The sequence below is a fragment of the Petromyzon marinus genome, chromosome 16 (genome assembly GCF_048934315.1).
Source record: "Petromyzon marinus isolate PM22_M1 ecotype Great Lakes invasive population chromosome 16, UKy_Petmar_22M1.pri1.0, whole genome shotgun sequence".
NCBI classification, from domain to species: Eukaryota; Metazoa; Chordata; class Hyperoartia; order Petromyzontiformes; family Petromyzontidae; genus Petromyzon; species Petromyzon marinus.
In genome coordinates this window covers 13489215-13507259 of record NC_133682.1, presented here as the reverse complement: position 1 = coordinate 13507259, position 18045 = coordinate 13489215, and the positions used below count along the sequence as shown (strand labels likewise).

At 40.9% G+C, this 18045-nt stretch overlaps 1 protein-coding gene across 1 annotated transcript in view; it reads right to left on the bottom strand.

Annotated features, from left to right (window-relative positions):
- The window catches only part of GLRB (glycine receptor beta), a 216756-nt gene that overhangs the window by 35725 nt on the left and 162986 nt on the right, over positions 1-18045 (bottom strand). The gene's annotated exons all lie outside the window — the stretch shown is intronic.

The following is an 18045-nucleotide window of genomic DNA, read 5'->3' as shown; positions in this document are numbered from 1 at the left end:
GCAACGTCTCTGTCCAAGAATACCCAGCACAAAACAAAGGCTATCTAGCAACGAGGGTATTATGTCTTCACAGTAACTCTCCTCAAGTTGAATTGACTGGGGCCAAGGCACATGTAAGCTTAAACAATGTCATTTTGCACAATTCATTATTAAAAATGAACAAAATTAATAAACCTGTTATCTGGGAGAGTGCATTGCAATGGCTGGAGACATTGGAGACTGGGTAATGGATATGTGCGATGTAAGAAAAATAAAATAACGTTGATCTGGGCATTATAATGATTTTGCATGTACAAGTGTTTTTGAATATTTTTAAGGAAAGCAGTGGTCAAGCAGATATAATTATATTACAAAACTGATGAGCTGGGTTTGATTCCCAAACTTGCCTAACATAATTGGTGATATCTGAACCTGGTCTGTGCTCCCGAGGTAAACTCAGCTTTAATGAGTAGCTGATGCTATGTGTAAATTTCAGCATTGGGAAGACCAAGATACCATGCATGGTACTGGCCATACCACAGTCTCATGCACCATACTGGCGTTATATATATACTTGCTAACAATACTTTGCTCAACAATCTGCAAAGTTATAGTGGGACTTTGCCTTTTGTGTATGGAAGTCCGTAAGCCCCGCGGTCAGCAAGCGCTATTCCCTTTTCACATCCGTCAACTTTAAATTATATTCTTAGTTCTTTCGGTAAAGTCACGTTGAAGGGAAACAATAAAATATATATAAAACAATAACGTGACTTTACCGAAAGAACTAAGAATATGAATTACTGCAGTCACGAAAGCTTTAAATCAAAATTTAACTTTAAATTAGTTTAATTAGCGATTTAGTGCGATTTCTGTGCGCTTCCATTTTATTTATTACGCGTGCACGACCATACCAACTCACGCGACTTTGGTGGGAGGAACGGCCCATGCCAAGTCGCACGCCTTCGGTGGGAGTGAGGGGGACATTTTCTTTTGCGTTAAAAATGCTATAAAAAAAAATACCCTAAACGCTGACGTAAATTCTTCACTGTGTGATGTCCCCCCCCACCCCGATTCCCCGATGCGTGCAGTGACTAATATATATAGAGTCGCTAGATGCTAGCACTATAGGCAGTAGACTATTTATTTATTTATTCATCACGAGCACACGACCATACCAACTCACGCGCCTTTGGTGGGGGGGGGGGGCATGTCGCATGCCTTCGGTGGGAGTGAGGGGGACATTTTCTTTTGCGTTAAAAATGCTACAAAAATACACTAAACGCTCAGGTTAATTCTTCACTGTGTGATGTCACCCCCACCCGATGCGTGCAGTTATTACTACGATACAGTCGCTAGATGCTACCACTTAGATATTACTGCAGAGCGGCCGGGGAGATCGTGGCTGGGGGGTGGGGGTCAGGGGTAGCAGCCTGCCAAGGTGCCACCTCGGCCGGCAAGGCCGGAGGCTCTGCACGGGACTACGCCTCACCATGCTACTCTGTCAGGTGAGTACTTTGTGCTATAGAGTCGATAAATACTGCTACAGAGTCAGCATGTACTACTGTAGTGATAGCCGATACCACCACAGTCGGTATGCACTGCGTTAATAATAGCAGGTACCACCACAGTCAGTATGCACTTCTGTAATCATAGCAGGTACCACCACAGTCGGTATGCACTTGCTGTAATCATAGCAGGTACCACCACAGTATGCACTTATGCAGTGAAAGCAGGTACTACCAGTCAGTATGCACTGCTGTTAGATTTTTAAGAGTATGATAAATTCACAGTGCTGAATAGATCCACACATGTACGGGTTGCAAAATTAATCTGTAAGTTATTAAATTCCCTTTCTCCCTTTTCAGGCCTAATGACTTGCGCTGAGTGTGCTGCAATGCCCACCACACATCTAGTTATAAGCAGCATAAACCATCACGAAAAATCCGGTCATCTGCACAGTGGCTGTTGGCTAGCCATCGAACAAACACGGTTCACCACATCGCGGCCTTTCAGATGCACTTCTGAGGCCTATTAGGAAGCTACTGGATGTATACATTTTTAAATCTCGATTGAGGACTCATTTATTTAGAATTGCTTTTTGTGTTCAGTTTGTTGTCCAACACATCTGATTAGCACGGTTGGCAACATACGGTGGGAACGAAGTTCAATATACATACGTACATACAGAAGCAAAACGCTGCCCGTAATCACACTCGCAGAACAGTGGCTCATGAATTGTGGGAAACCTCCGACACTGTGGCCCTACTGCCAGATCCACCCTAACCTTGCCCACCCTATACCCAAGAGCATCGTGCACACTGACACCTGGTAGAATGCATGACTTCTGCAGGTTGCCATAAATAACCTCCATGACTTGCAAAGTGAAAAATCATATTGATATTGTACAAAATAGCTGGGCAGTGGTGGTGCACGCCTATAAACCAGCACTCCAGAGGTTAGGGTAGGTGGATCACACAAATGTTGCGAAACCCACATGCCTTGGGTGTCGAGGGAGTAACCATACTCTGGCTCTCCAGGAGAATGCGGTACAGCATTCTCTGTCCCTGCTGTATGGGAATGAATATTGCCCCCTCACATGCGTTGATTTTCCCTGGGTGCTCTGGTTGTCTACCACATGCAAAGACTCATTACCTGGCTTAAACGATCTTTATATAGAAGACTGCAGAACTTGGGCAAATGTTTTTGGCCCCAGCTCACTGCTGGCTGCTGCCTTCTAGCTTGCCTATTTTACTTTAGAGATTGTCAGATACAAATTTTATGAATGATCCCATATAAAAATAAATGTTACTAATCTTAAAATTGGTCACTATCAGGGTAGCATCCTAGAAAACATTTTATTAATAGCATCCTGGTCTCATTTTAAAGGGTCATGTTTATTGCTCGTGTAGTGACATAGAATCAGTCACGTAGCAGCATAGCACTGGCTGCTGGCAAGGAAGGGGATCTGCAGCTTGCAGCAGCCTTGACTGACAGCAGGGCACGTGATAGACCAGAGAGGGATGTAAGGGAAAGGTTACGTAAGGGACATATCGAGAACCTGCAAGTAGGTTCCAGAAGGGGGGCATGGCCGGGGCAGAGCCAGGCCATGCTGACAGTATAAAAGGTGCCCCAGGAGGGGACCTCGTCGCTGTCGTTCAGAGTGGGATCCCGTCGTGCTGCTGAAGATCGTCGCTGTCATCTCGTTGCCTTCGTCGTTTTCGTCTTCACCTGATATTGTGCTGCTAGATGGTAGTTCGCTGTCTCGGTTCAGCGCCATCAGTGTCAGATGGCTAACGTTGTGTATAGGCTAGCAACTTATGTCGAGTTGAGTATAACGAGAGAGAAGAGTGTGTACCAGCGTAGGGTGTGTATTGTGCAAAGGGTGCTCGATTTAATAAAATAATTGCCTCCAAAGAACTTGCATCTCGAAGTCAGTCACTACACTTGTTTAAGAGTAACCAACATCAATTAACATAATTGATTATGAATTTGCATGTACAGCTATTCAAATATGCAAAGTAACATTTAGACATCAAGGTATGCATTAGGACTCATCTTCTCAGGGTAAAAAAAATGTAAAAATAAATTTCCAAACGGCCGACATTTTTTCCTCTAATTTGTATTCTTACTCATAACATTCATTGCATATGTTTTTTTTACTCACACTGTGCAGATGTAAAAAACATGAGAGCCAGCTGGTGGCGTTCTCTTGACATGCCCAATCTGGTCCCATATAAAATATATTGATGGATTTTGGAAGCAAATATTATTTGATACTACTCACATATTTGTATCTCCATGCCAACATTAATTTTTAATATCATGATTCAGAAATTATTTTAATATGCATGACAATATGCACTCGGCTTATGGTCAGGGACGCATACCAATGCCACATTAAAGTTTGCTTTCTTTCAAATAATATTTAATGTGAGAAGCAGAGGCAGCTTGTTTCAGAGGTTTGCGGTTCGACGCCAGCAGGCAGCCCTGGTTAATATTGTGGGTGCATTAACCATACATACTGTGCACTGTCTGCTTTGTGTCGTGATGCTATTTGAAAAAAAGAGGCCATGTGTTGTGGCATCATGATGAACATTTAATTACATTCCTTCCAAATTGATTTGAAAAACCACATACAGTAATCCCTCGGTTAACTTTAAAAATTCATTCCACAAAAACTAGAATTAAACGAAATAACTGTTTATTGAATTCACTCATAAGTTGAACAATACGTAAAAATTACTGAGTCTGCAAGAGAGCTGTTTCCACTGCCAAAATAGAAAACAATATAAACAAAGCCAGTTGAGGTCTGAACGCCCATAAATGAGCGGAGCTGAGCCATGCCTTCACGACATGGCTCAGCTCCGCTTACGAGCACTTAGATTGGTCGAAATTAGTGCCGTGTGCATATAACATAAACTTACAGTAAGTCAGAATTTTAACGTTAGTCGAAACTATGGGGTCATATGGGAGGCGAAGGGTTAGCCGATGTCACTGTTAACCGAGAGACTTGTAATAATAACACTTCCTACTGCCAAACTAATGGCCATTTTCAGGGTTGTATTGATTGCACCTTGCACTGCACAGCGCCACCTGCCACTGGTGGTTCCCCTTGACGAGACTGCAGCAGGACATTGGAATAATGTGAAGTGATCACATGAAGCGCTTTGAGTTGCTGAGGCCTTTAAGCATCCTACAGATAGATACTAATGCTTGACCTTGATAATTGTCCATAAAGTAATCAAGTCTAAATCTATATGTGCTTAGTTGAGAATTGGACAAGCACTCATCTTTGTACATGGGCCTTTGAGGCAGAGCTGGGAATTTCACATTCCTGTGCTGTAGACATCTCATTGTTGTGCCTCATGCATGTACGTTGAACTTTTTTCGCACTGTATATATCCAACCGAGCTAATCGGAGGTGCCGGGGAAGGACAACTGACCACAAAAGTAGTTCAAAGGAAAAAAAGATATCACTTCTACATCTTCTAAACATCTGTATTATACAATTAATTAACTTTAATGACCATATACTATAGCCACAAAAAAGTTAATCTTTATTTCATGGAATGGCTTGCCTGTTTGTTTTTCAATTATTAGAAAGACAAACAACAGCAACATCTCATACTGTACAGTCAAATCTTGATGACCTGGCATCTCATTGTATTACATATTTTTATTATGCGGGGTACATTGTAATGGCATAACAAGGCATTTTTACATGGCAAAGAGAAAATAATAGGTATTTCATGTTAATGCATTTATACTTCAATTTAGGTTATTTCAGGTCATTAAAAGTAATTAAGGCAATACCATTGCATTTTAAGTTAGCATATTCACTTGTTCTGACATTTCTACAGTGTTAGAAAAGCGATTGTGGCAGCGCATGACTTATGGAACTGGGAAGGTTGTTTCAATAATAGGCAGTAGTTACCAAAATAGTATTCTGCAAAGGTCGTGCGGACACATGGCAGGTAATACGCCTCACAAGCCTTGGCATGGAATATATAGGTCTTTCACTGCCTCTTTTTTTGACAGCATAATTCTCAAAGAGATGTAGGACATGTGTGCATTGGCCAAAATATACTTATCTACCATAGCAGTGTAACATCTCCGGGTGCCCAGGCTTGTGTCACCCAATATTTCACCACTCAACATTTGGATCAAACTGATTTTGGATACTGTATTGTAAAATGTACTGAATCCAACCTGATAAATATATGCTGTTTTTTTTTCATGCATACATAACAGGCTTTCTGGAGACTGACATATAGGCGGATATGCGAAAAGGTTGCATGTAATAATTTACATTTGTTTGTAAGGCGTCTTCCACTAATGTCTCAAGGTGGCTTCTAAGAATAAGGAAAGGACAAGAGAGGAGAATTTCGATTTAAAGCTTTCGTGACTGCAATGATTCATCTTCTTTGGTTCTTGCGGTAAAGTCACGTAGAATGAGAATAAAATAAATTGATAAAATAAAATAACACAATAATCATTCTACGTGACTTTACCGAAAGAACCAAAGAAGAAGAGAGAAGCTAAATAGAATAAAAATTACTTAAGAAAATGTGTTTTAAGACAAAACTTTAACCTATCCATATTATCGGATATGTGAACATCGAGTGAAAATGACAACATGCACAAATACTGCGATGAAACACAAACCACTTTAAAGGTGGAAGTATGCTGAGCTGTGCTTTACATGTCAGTGAACGTACGAGATAATACAAACGCATTGTTAAGTGTGAACCGGTAATATCTGTGATCGTCTGTAGAAATTTCCAGTTATTTTGTGCACAAATTACCGCAATGGGTTTTGGGCGGTCAATTGGTCAGGAAGAATTAGCGACGTCGTCCTACATATATATTATTTGATCACATTGAAGCCTGCCTTTAAGTCCTACATATATATTATTTGATCACATTGAAGCCTGCCTTTAACAGAGGCTGCTGTATCTAATAATTTCTACCACTGGCTTAGGGCCACATTGCATATGAGCACTGTTGGGTACACTTTGACTTTGAGCTTGGATGAACGTTGACTTTAATTAGATACTGGTTTTACGATGTGAGTTAGGCACAAGAAGAGAACATACCATGGAAAAAGTGGTAACCGCATGTTCATTTGCTATATTCAATACTAGCGGGAAGTACCCGGCATTGCCCGGGGGAACATTTAATTTTAAAAAAAACCTCTTAAAAATTAAAACATAACATATACAAATGAAAAGAAAACTTAGATCATTACCTCATTAATTTAAATAACACCCAACGCGCGGTGGAAATAAAAACTTACGCCCGCGCGCCAAGATTCGATTCTTTAAATCGAGCAAAAGAATCGAAGGTTTTAGATTTCTTTAGAATCGGCCTATTCCCGTTTAATCGATACCACAAACGCTCACCAGATATCGATTCTCGGAAGTCCTGTATGCGGGTTGACGCCACACACTTTTTGGTGATTCCCTCCCCCCCCACAAAACAAAAGTCTATAAACGTTTTACATTGTGTACAGTATGGGAGCTAGCCACATGGCAAATTTAAAGTTTGTAGCCTAGTATATTATATGCATTATCCCCCCCCCCCCCACCAGCCGCGCATTTGTGCGGGATACAGGGCCGACGCAGAGGGTTAGAGGGGGGGGGGGGGCATGCGTGACGTCAGCAGGCACACTGCGTAACGCTGCCGCATGCGGGTGACATGACAGACGTGACGTCACCGCTCACTTGCGTGCAAAATATATCCATTATTGCGCCCCACTCCCTAAAAAAAATACAAACGTGTATTTTTATAATTTTTGCATGGTGTACTGTCTGGAAAGTACCCACATACCAAATTCTAAGTTTGTTGCATGTCGGGAAGTATGCTAAACATAATAGGGTTTTCCCCTTTTTTTCTGGCAACAAAACTGAAACCTTTTTACAAGGATTCATGTCTGCATTAACCACAATACCTGCAGTCAAAATGCAAACAAAAACATACTATGATAATATATGCATTGTGCTTGATACTGATTGGTCCACACCAAGGGACGGCTTTCTTTTGAGCCTCGACCCAATTGGTGCTCGACCAGATGACGCCAAAAGGTGTACTCCTGTGCAGACATGAATCCTTGTAAAAAGGTTTCAGTTTTGTTGCCAGAAAAAAAGGGGAAAAACCCTATTATATTTTGGTACTGGAAAAGGGGGTCTAATGATATGCTAAACATTTTGAACAGACACAAATTCACACATTTCCCTTTTATATATATATATTTATATATAGCAGTGCATATGCATGTTTTACACATTAGGGCTGGAATTATCCCAATCAGAAGATGATTACACTTGATTTTGCAGTCGATGGTGACCAGATTTAAAACCATCAACTTGGTGAAGCTGGATTACTTTGTTTAATCACCAGTGCCTACTCATACTGGAATCATTACTCTCAGTGCTGGTGCTTCAGTGTTACAGGACACACAAATGATCAACCTCAGAGTCGCACAGACGCCTAAAAAAATATCACTTTATAATGGGTGAAAGATGACACTGTATAATACGCTGCAGTGTCTCCATTAACACTTGTAAATCTCTGAAGTGTTCCAGAAAAGAATACCAGCAAAGTCACATCTTAGCCCAACCGAGGGGTTTACAGATATTGGTTCGTATTAATGTCCATCACGGCCGTTTTGGACCCATGCGTTCAAACTTCAACAATTCGAGTTCAACCCCAATGAAGCTTGGAGAGCTCAATGCAGTTAAAAAGAAGTCATAAACAAACACCTTATGAAAGACCCAACGCAGCACATCCCTGGGTTTGATCTTCCATGAAGCTCATCGTCCACCCTAAACCGCATTCACTGCACAAACCATGGCAGCAGATGTGGATGCCAGATGCAAAAATGGACAATCAAAAACTCTCCAGCAGTGTGTGACTGTGGTCATTCAGAACAGACCGTACAACATATAAAGACGCAATGCCCGATCCACAAATACGAAGGAGACATCACATTTATGCACTCCGCTGCTCTTGACGCGGTTATCTGGCTTGACCAACTGAATGTGAATCTGTAGTTCGTGTTCTGCATCTACATTAGTCGTACGAAATCAGAAGATAGCTCAGGAATACAAGTCCAATATTACATTGCCCATTTTGAGTAAATCTACACAACAAACAGCACCAGAGTTATATATAGCACGTGGCAAGATATATTTTATTTGGGCCTAAAATATGGATGAGTCTTTGAGGACATTGGGCGATATAATGCGCAGTAACCCTAGCTTCAATATCTTCTCTTGAACTCAATCACAATCATTCACGAGTGTCCATTAGACTCCACTATCAAATGCCCTTCACATCTTCTAGCAGCTTCACTTTTCAAGCAGACACTAAAGTTAAAGTCGATACCTCCAGAAGGGGTGTGGCAAGTTATTTCCGTGCAGATATTTGTTTCTCGCTCTGAGTTCGCGGAGTACCAATTATTGCCTGTCCTTTGACTTATTGTAACTACCGTGTCAAGTATATGCAGTTTATTGGAAAAAGCTTTACCATGCTATGGCATGGTAGTAGTAGTAGGGTTGTCATTTGCTTAGTAGTGGCTGCATATGGGATTTCGTCCTTATATTTAACAAATGTCCAGCGTTATGGGATGCTATTAGCATCAATGACACTCCATACAATGAAAGTATTATTGTCAATTGATTTTAGGCTTTCGTGACTGCAGGAATCCATACTCTTTAGTACTTTTGGTAAAGTCACATAGGTATAAAATAAAATAAATTACCTACGTGACTTTACCGAAAGAATCAAAGATTATTATTATATATGTACTAGGGTGCCACTGAAGTATGTTATTTTGAAAGTCACGCCTCCTGGTTTTGTTCATTTGCCTATTATTTTGAAGCATTGCAAGTTCAAAGACAATCCCTCAATAATTACCGTTTGCCCTTCGGAGTTGCCCCATGCATTACAGTCATTACACATATAGTCATGAGGAGGATTACATTCTCAGTCGTTGAGTTTTACAGGGAAATTTTGATTTAAAGCTTTCGTGACTGCAGGGATTCAGCTTCTTGGTTCTTTTGGTGAAGTCACGTAGAATGGAAATAAAATAATAAAAATAAAAGATAATAAAATAAAATTCTCACGACGTTTCGGCCACAACACAAGTAGCCTTCTTCAGGTGAAGAAACAGGTCTGTCCAGAAGACAGCGCTTGAGTGAACGCTGCCAAGCAAGGACCGCGTCTTTTAAGGTGTGTGGGCGGAGTTAACATATGAATTAGCATGTTACCCAGCCCCACCTCCAGAGCGGAGGAGGGTGGCGGCTGGGCACAAGAAAATACCAAAGCAGAGCAACTAAGGTGCGCTGCTCTGTCCTGTGTTGCATTATAACTGTGTTATAAACTGGACTACTTTACAATACAGTATTATACCTTCCAATCTAAACTACATGGTATAATATCATATCCATAGACAAATTCCACCTTTTAATTATACAATGCGTTACTTTACACTACCCTATACTTTAGACTATAAAATATTAGACTTGTAACATTACACTATGTCTTAGTCTATGAACCCAACTATGTACCACACTGCTGTATATTCACTATGCAATTACGATACTATATATTGTCTTATGAATTATGTTAAACATTACAATGTTATACTAATTATTGTTATACCACATGCTATAAACCATATCATTAACCGTGGTGTGAGAGATATTAAGAGGCAGTGCCAGCGAATGGACTGCGGTCTGAAGATCACCGTAAAATACAATCAATTAAGAACCGAAATGGTTTATAACATTTTTCTTATGGTTAGTAAGCCAGAATCCATCTTCTCGGTTGAAATTGTCTCTGTGTTTGTATATGTGGATGGCCTCATGAACGAATCTCTCATGGTAGCCGGATGGCTTGCAGAGAACCTCCATCTTGGAGAAGTCAATGTCATGTGAGCCCACTGAATTATAACAGTGATCTGCCACGGCTGAGGAGTTAGTCCTACCGTGTTTTATGTCTGCTTTATGTTCACAGATGCGGTCCGAGATATGTCGTTTGGTTTCTCCAATGTAGCTGCTACCACAGAGGCAACTTAGTTTGGAAACGCCCGGGTACTGTATGTCTGGAACCACATCTTTTACAGACAGAACCAGATCACGGATTTTATGTACTGTGTTGAATCGGACCTGGATCTTGTGTTTATTCAGGATTTTGGAGATCTTTTTAGTGACCCCTGCAATGTAGGGTAAGGTGAGGGTTTTGAATGGCTCCTCAAGAGGATCCTTCTTCATGACTGGAGTGATGGCTTTGCGGATTGCGTAGTCGGAGTAACCATTAGCCTTGAGAGCATGGTGTACGTGCTTGAGTTCACTGGCAATGTGTTCCTGGTCGGAAATGCATTGGGCTCTATGGTATAGAGTCTTGATGAGGGTTGTTCTTCTGGGATGGATGGTGGTGGGAATCCGGTTTTAAGTAAGCATCCGTATGGGTAGCTTTCCTGTAGACAGAGTGGCTCATTGAACCATCAGGTCTCCTTTTAATTAAGACATCCAAAAAGGGTAGCTTGCCATCTTTTTCGACCTCCATGGTAAATCTGATGGCTGGGTGTATGGAATTGATGTGGTCGAGGAATTGGTCTAGAGCAGGCTGGCCATGTGGCCAGATGACAAAAGTGTCATCCACGTACCTCTTCCATAAGGTCGGCCGTAGAGTGGCAGTCTGGATGGCGTCAGTTTCAAAATTTTCCATGAATACGTTTGCTACAACCGGAGATAGGGGGGAGCCCATTGGGGTGCTCTCAGTCTGTTTGTAGAAAGTTCCATTCCAGGTGAAGTATGTGTTGGTTAAGCAATGTCTCGCCAGGGGGGGTACATTAGTATGCAGTCCTTGATGAACCAAGTTTTCAATGATTGCGATGGTGTCACGTACTGGAACTTTGGTGAATAAGGAAACCACATCAAAACTGACAAGCAGGTCGTCTGGGGACAGGGAAATACCCTTGATTGTCGATACCAGGTGAGTAGATTTTAGTACTGCAGAGGTGGGTTTTCCAGTGAAAGGTCGCAGGATATCAGACAGAAAACGAGCCAGTTTGTAGGTGGGGGAGTTGATAGTGGAGACAATGGGATGAAGGAGTGTATCTTCTTTGTGTATCTTTGGAAGGCCATATAATCTTGGTGGTCTGACCGCAGAAGGTTTCAACGAGAACTGTTTGGTTTGATAAATTAATGCTGTTGAATCAGAAATTATTTTGTTGGTTTTAGTAACCAGGCTGTTGGTGGGTCTCTTCTTATTTTTGTATAGTTGCCATCGTTGAGTAGTTCCTGAATTTTGTTTGTTATATTCTATTTTGTCCATGATGACAGTGGCATTGCCCTTGTCGGCTGAGAGGACGACAATGTCATCTCTATTTATTAATTGAGATAATTCAGAGCGCTCATTTTTACTGATGTTGCTAGGTGGCATCCTACCATTTTTGAGGGTTGCAGCGATTTCAGATCTTGCTACGTCTGCAGCGATGTGACCCAGGCCCTTGCGTGTAACGTCGACATGGGCAATGATATCATTAACTGGTATGTGTTTCGGTGTGACTGCAAAGTTTAGACCTTTAGCTATAACTTCTTCTAATGCAAAACGAATGCTAGCTAGAACTAGCTTAGCTCTTATCTCAGAAAAAATCAGACTTACACGCACCGAACTAGATCATTTAGACAAGATACTCTACAAATCACACTTATCATTGATGGCAACAATGTCTATATCGGATTGGGGACATGTAGACAATATGACTGCCTCTTCAGCTGCCACTATGTCGACCAAATGTAAGGACTAAAATATTTCCAATTTTAACCGCCTTTCCAACCAGAAATCGGACCCACACACCGAAAAGCTAGGCGTTAACAAAGTAGTAATTAATCGCAGTAACAGTTCTATTTCTGATGGTTTGAAAGCCGTTTTAGCTAAAGGTCTAAACTTTGCAGTCACACCGAGACACATACCAGTTAATTCTATAATTGCCCATGTCGACGTTGCACTCAAGGGCCTGGGTCACATCGCTGCAGACGTAGCAAGATCTGAAATCGCTGCAACCCTAAAAAACGCTAAAATTCCACCTAGCAACATCAGTAAATATGAGCGCTTTGAATTATCTCAATTAAAAAAGAGAGATGACATTGTCGTCCTCTCAGCCGACAAGGCCAATGCCACTGTCATCATGGACAAAATAGAATATAACAACAAAATTCAGGAACTACTCAACGATGGCAGCTATACAAAAATAAGAAGAGGCCTCACCAACAGCCTAGTTAATAAAACCAACAAAATCATTTCTGATTCAACAGCATTAATTGATCAATCTAAACAGTTCTCGTTGAAACCTTCTGCGGCCAGACCACCAAGATTATATGGCCTTCCAAAGATACACAAAGAAGATACACCCCTTCGTCCCATCGTCTCCACTATCAACTCCCCCACCTACAAACTGGCTCGTTTTGTCTGATATCCTGCGACCTTTCACTGGAAAAAACCACCTCTGCAGTATTAAACTCTACTCACCTGGTATCGACAATCAAGGGTATCGTCCTGTCCCCAGACGACCTGCTTGTCAGTTTTGATGTGGTTTCCTTATTCACCAAAGTTCCGGTACCTGACACCATCGCAATCATTGAAGACTTGGTTAATCAAGGACTAAACACTGAGGTACCCCCCCTGGTAAGACAGTGTTTAACCAATACATACTTCACTTGGAATGGAACTTTCTACAAACAAACTGAGGGCACCCCAATGGGCCCCCCCCTATCTCCGGTTATAGCTAACATTTCAATGGAGAAATTTGAGACTGACGCCATCCAGACTGCCACTCTGCGCCCAACCTTATGGAAGAGGTACGTGGATGACACTTTTGTCATCGGGCCACATGGCCGGCCTGCTCTAGACCAATGCCTCGACCACATCAATTCCATACACCCAGCCATCAGATTTACCATGGAGGTCGAAAAAGATGGCAAGCTACCCTATTTGCATGTCTTAATTAAAAGGAGACCTGATGGTTTAATGAGCCACTCTGTCTACAGGAAAGCTACCCATACGGATGCTTACTTAAAACCGGATTCCCACCACCATCCATCCCAGAAGAACTCACTCATCAAGACTCTATACCATAGAGCCCAATGCATTTCCGACCAGGAACACATTGCCAGTGAACTCAAGCATGTACACCGAGCTCGCAAGGCTAATGGTTGCTCCGATTACAAAATCCGCAAAGCCATCACTCCAGTCATGAAGAAGGATCCTCTTGAGCCATTCAAAACCATCACTTTACCCTACATTGCAGGGGTCACAAAAAATATCTCCAAAAGCCTGAATAAACACAAGATCCAGGTCCGATTCAACACAGTACATAAAATCCATGATCTGGTTCCGTCTGTAAAAGATGTGGTTCCAGACATACAGTACCTGGGCATTTACAAACTAAGTTGCCTCTGTAGTAGCAGCTACATTGGAGAAACCAAACGACATATCTCGGACCGCATCCGTGAACATAAAGCAGACTTAAAACACGGTAGGACTAACTCCTCAGCCGTGGCAGATCACTATTATAAGTCAGTGGGCTCACATGACATTGACTTCTCCAAGACGGACGTTCTCTGGAAGCCATCCGGCTACCATGAGAGATTCGTTCATGAGACCATCCACATATACAAACACAGAGACAATTTCAACCGAGAAGATGGATTCTGGCTTAGTAACCATTGGAAAGATGTTATAAACCATTTAGGTTCTTAATTGATTGTATTTTACGGTGACCTTCAGACCGCAGTCCATTCGCTGGCACTGCCTCTTAATACCTCTCACACAACGGTTAATGATATGGTTTATAGCATGTGGTATAATAATAAATAGTATAACATTGTAATGTTTTACATCATTCCTAAGGCAATATATAGTATCGTAATTGCATAGTCAATATACAGCAGTGTGGTATATAGATAGTTGGGTTCATAGACTAAGACAGTGTAATGTTACAAGTCTAATATTTTATAATCTAAAGTATAGGATAGTGTAAAGTAACGCATGGTATAATTCAAAGGTGGAATTTGGCTATGGATATGTTATTATACCATGTAGTTTAGATTGGAAGGTAGTCCAGTTTATAACACAGTTATAATGCAACACAGGACAAAGCAGCGCACCTTAGTTGCTCTGCTTTGGTATTTTCTTGTGCCCAGCCGCCACCCTCCTCTGCTCCGGAGGTGGGGCTGGGTAACATGCTAATTCATATGTTAACTCTACCCACACACCTTTAAAAGACGCGGTCCTTGCTTGGCAGCGTTCACTCAAGCGCTGTCTTCTGGACAGACCTGTTTCTTCACCTGAAGAAGGCTACTTGTGTTGTGGCCGAAACGTCGTGAGAATTTTATTTTTTATTATGTTTTATTTTTATTATTTTATTTCCATTCTACGTGACTTTACCGAAAGAACCAAGAAGATTTTACCAGGAAATTAACAAATATAAGATGAGGTGTTATCCAAGGAAACTGAAACGTCACTTTCCCACATGCATAATATTACATATTTCCTAATAAAAAAATGTGCACACATGCATCAAATGTATCATTTCCATGGCAAAAAAAAATATTTAAGTACTTTTTAAGCATATACTTAGTTGATGTTGAGCAGTGGTGTAAAACAGGAGGCTTTCATCCAGCGGTGGACAAGCAATGGTCTGTCAATTATTCCTTTCCTGCCGATGAAAATAAAATTATCGCCAAATAATGTTACAGAAGTAACATGTCACGGCACCTGTTTATTTGCTTCATGGTTTCACTCTAATTACCATTCACACCACCATCATTCCTATATTTGCTGCAGTGATACGCCCTCTACATGAATTGTTTATCCAAAAAGGACCTCACCAATTGTTGTGGCGGAGCATTGTAGGCAATGTGAAATAAATACCATTCTGTTCCATATCTCAACATAAATAATCCATACTTTTTTGTTTGACAGCCTATGGGCAGCTTAGACATTACCTACGATGATCACCCAGAAATGTATGTCCGTCCCATGCGTGACGTCGCTCCACATGAGACCCACCCCCCTCATTAATATTCATGAGTGGGTGGATTTTTACACTAACGCAAAGGAAGGTCGTGCTGAATTAAATAACGTATTATGCAAAGTCGCTTCAAATATGACGTTTCTTTACAGAAAGTGACGGTAAAAATTACATATACGCAGCACAGTGATACATCCGTGCGTGACGTCACTGCAAAAGAGCCCCCGCCCTCATTAATATTCATGCTCACGTGGAAATTTACACTAACGCATAAGAAGGTTGCACATTCCACATGCCGCACCCCTCCACAATAACCATTAGCGGGTGACGTCACTCTACATGGGGCAACCACTCATTAATAATCATGAGCTGAACAATTTATGGTAATGTTTTTTTATAACGCTCCATAGTGTAAGGGGAGGGGGTGCACACTTTCCAATGACATCTAGTAAACCCGCACACAAACTCACGATGTGTTGTCGTGGAGCATTATGGGTATAAACAAATATAAGCCGCACTCTGTGACTATACATACACATTACAGTGTTTTAGTCCTTCAGACTTTAATATTATAAATCAGCAATTGTTTAAACAAGCAAACTCGACCAATTTAGGGTATGATCGACCAGCATCATTTCACATACTCAGCTATTGAGTCCCAAATGGTTGAAACTGGTCCAGAGTTGTCTTCTTTAAACAAATGCTGCGGGTTAATTTAATTTAACATAGATCGAGAAATAGGATTGGCATGGTATAATAACTTGGTGCAATTAACTGGTATACTCTAAAACAGTTGATATTGCTCACTTTAAATGCTGACCATCATTCGAACGTATACATTTACACGCTGTGTTCTCTTTTGGGGAATCTAAGGTATTGTAGGTTTTATTTTTTCCAAGCATAATCCCTTTTGTCATCATTCATCTTAACCTGAATTATTTGACATGTGCTTCAGATTACACCTTTTTTCTACAGCTGAGAGGGGTTTTCATTGGGTGGAGAGAATCAGATAATTATTTTCCAGTATGCAATTTAAACGCAATGCAAATTCACTCTTTCCATAATTATCTAATTATAACACAATGGTCCTCGTTAGTAATTGGCGCGGACGCTATGTGCTTTCTTTGGCAATTCAATCAGATAAGCAGGAGAGGGGCGTATATTTGATGTTATACCCCGTGAGTGTCAACGTGTGTAGCAAAAAGAATTTTTTTTCATGTTGACATCACCACACCTCGTAATCACTTCTTTCTGCTGGCTTCCAGAGTTGTTGCAAAGCTGACGCCCAATCTTCAAGCCCTGCTCTTGCACAATGTCATTGTGTGGCTTTAGGGCTTCTCGTTGGTCACAAACCCCTGTGTGCCACTCCATTGTCTCGTTCGGGGAAGCGAACTTCTTAAAATCTGCAAACATGCGCCACCCATTGCAACCTCCACTTCCTGATTATATCTACAGTGCTTTATTACCACTTCCTGGACTGATATTAAAGACTCTGCTTCGTCTCATCCACACTCTTAAACCACCATACTGCAGACCACTTCACTTCTCTTCATGCTTTTTTTGTTCTCCATTTCCAGGTATTTATAGCTTTATTCTATTCAAGAAATGTATTTGGCGTTCTGCGATCCCTGGATGAATTGTGCTTTATAATTGTAAATTATTATAATTATTTACTCATCTATCATACATTCAATGGTGCTGTTTGTTGCTGGCCACTTCTTTAACACCTGTGCTCTGCAATCATGATTAAAACAAAAATAGCAAAGCATCCTTTGCTTTCACATTCTCTATGTTAAAAAAGATTAATCTTCTTTAGTAGTTACTTGATAAAAGTCAAGTTATCTGAGCCCATAAGGTAACAGCCATTTCTGCTGCCCCAGTCACCCATCTCTGAAGACGAAAGTTGACCCTTGTACTTTTACAAAGTCGTTCATATTGCTTGTATTTTTTTATTCATTTATCTTAAAATGAAAAACAGTCAAATTATTCACGCAATTATCAATTCAGAACACCTACTGTTATATTTTCTGCAATGTATGCTCCAATTGGGGAACTGAATAAAGTAAGTGACACTGTCTAATATTGTCTGTGTTAACACATTGTATAGTAAGTGCTAAAGCAATAAGTGAATGGAGGTGGAGAGCATAATGCTCTCTCATTGTCATAAAAAGTCTGGCAGATACTTTATTCCAAGTGTCAGGATTCTGTTTTTTTACATTGTGCATACTGTGTATACATACTACCAACATGAACGCAGAGGCAAATGTATTTTTAATAGAGGTTAATATAAGACGTCTATGCTGATAATGCATTATGAATAACACTATTAATGTATCAGCACCGGATATTAAAATTGGCATCCTCTGGCAATTACCCAGTAAACCGTGGCTAAAAGCCCCATTCTCCATCAAACATGCGATGGGTTCTTTAATGTCCACACACGTGTAGTGGGTTCAATTGAGGCACACACTTGAAATTGGAGGCAACACGTTTTATTAACTAACACAATGCTTAACGTAACAGGA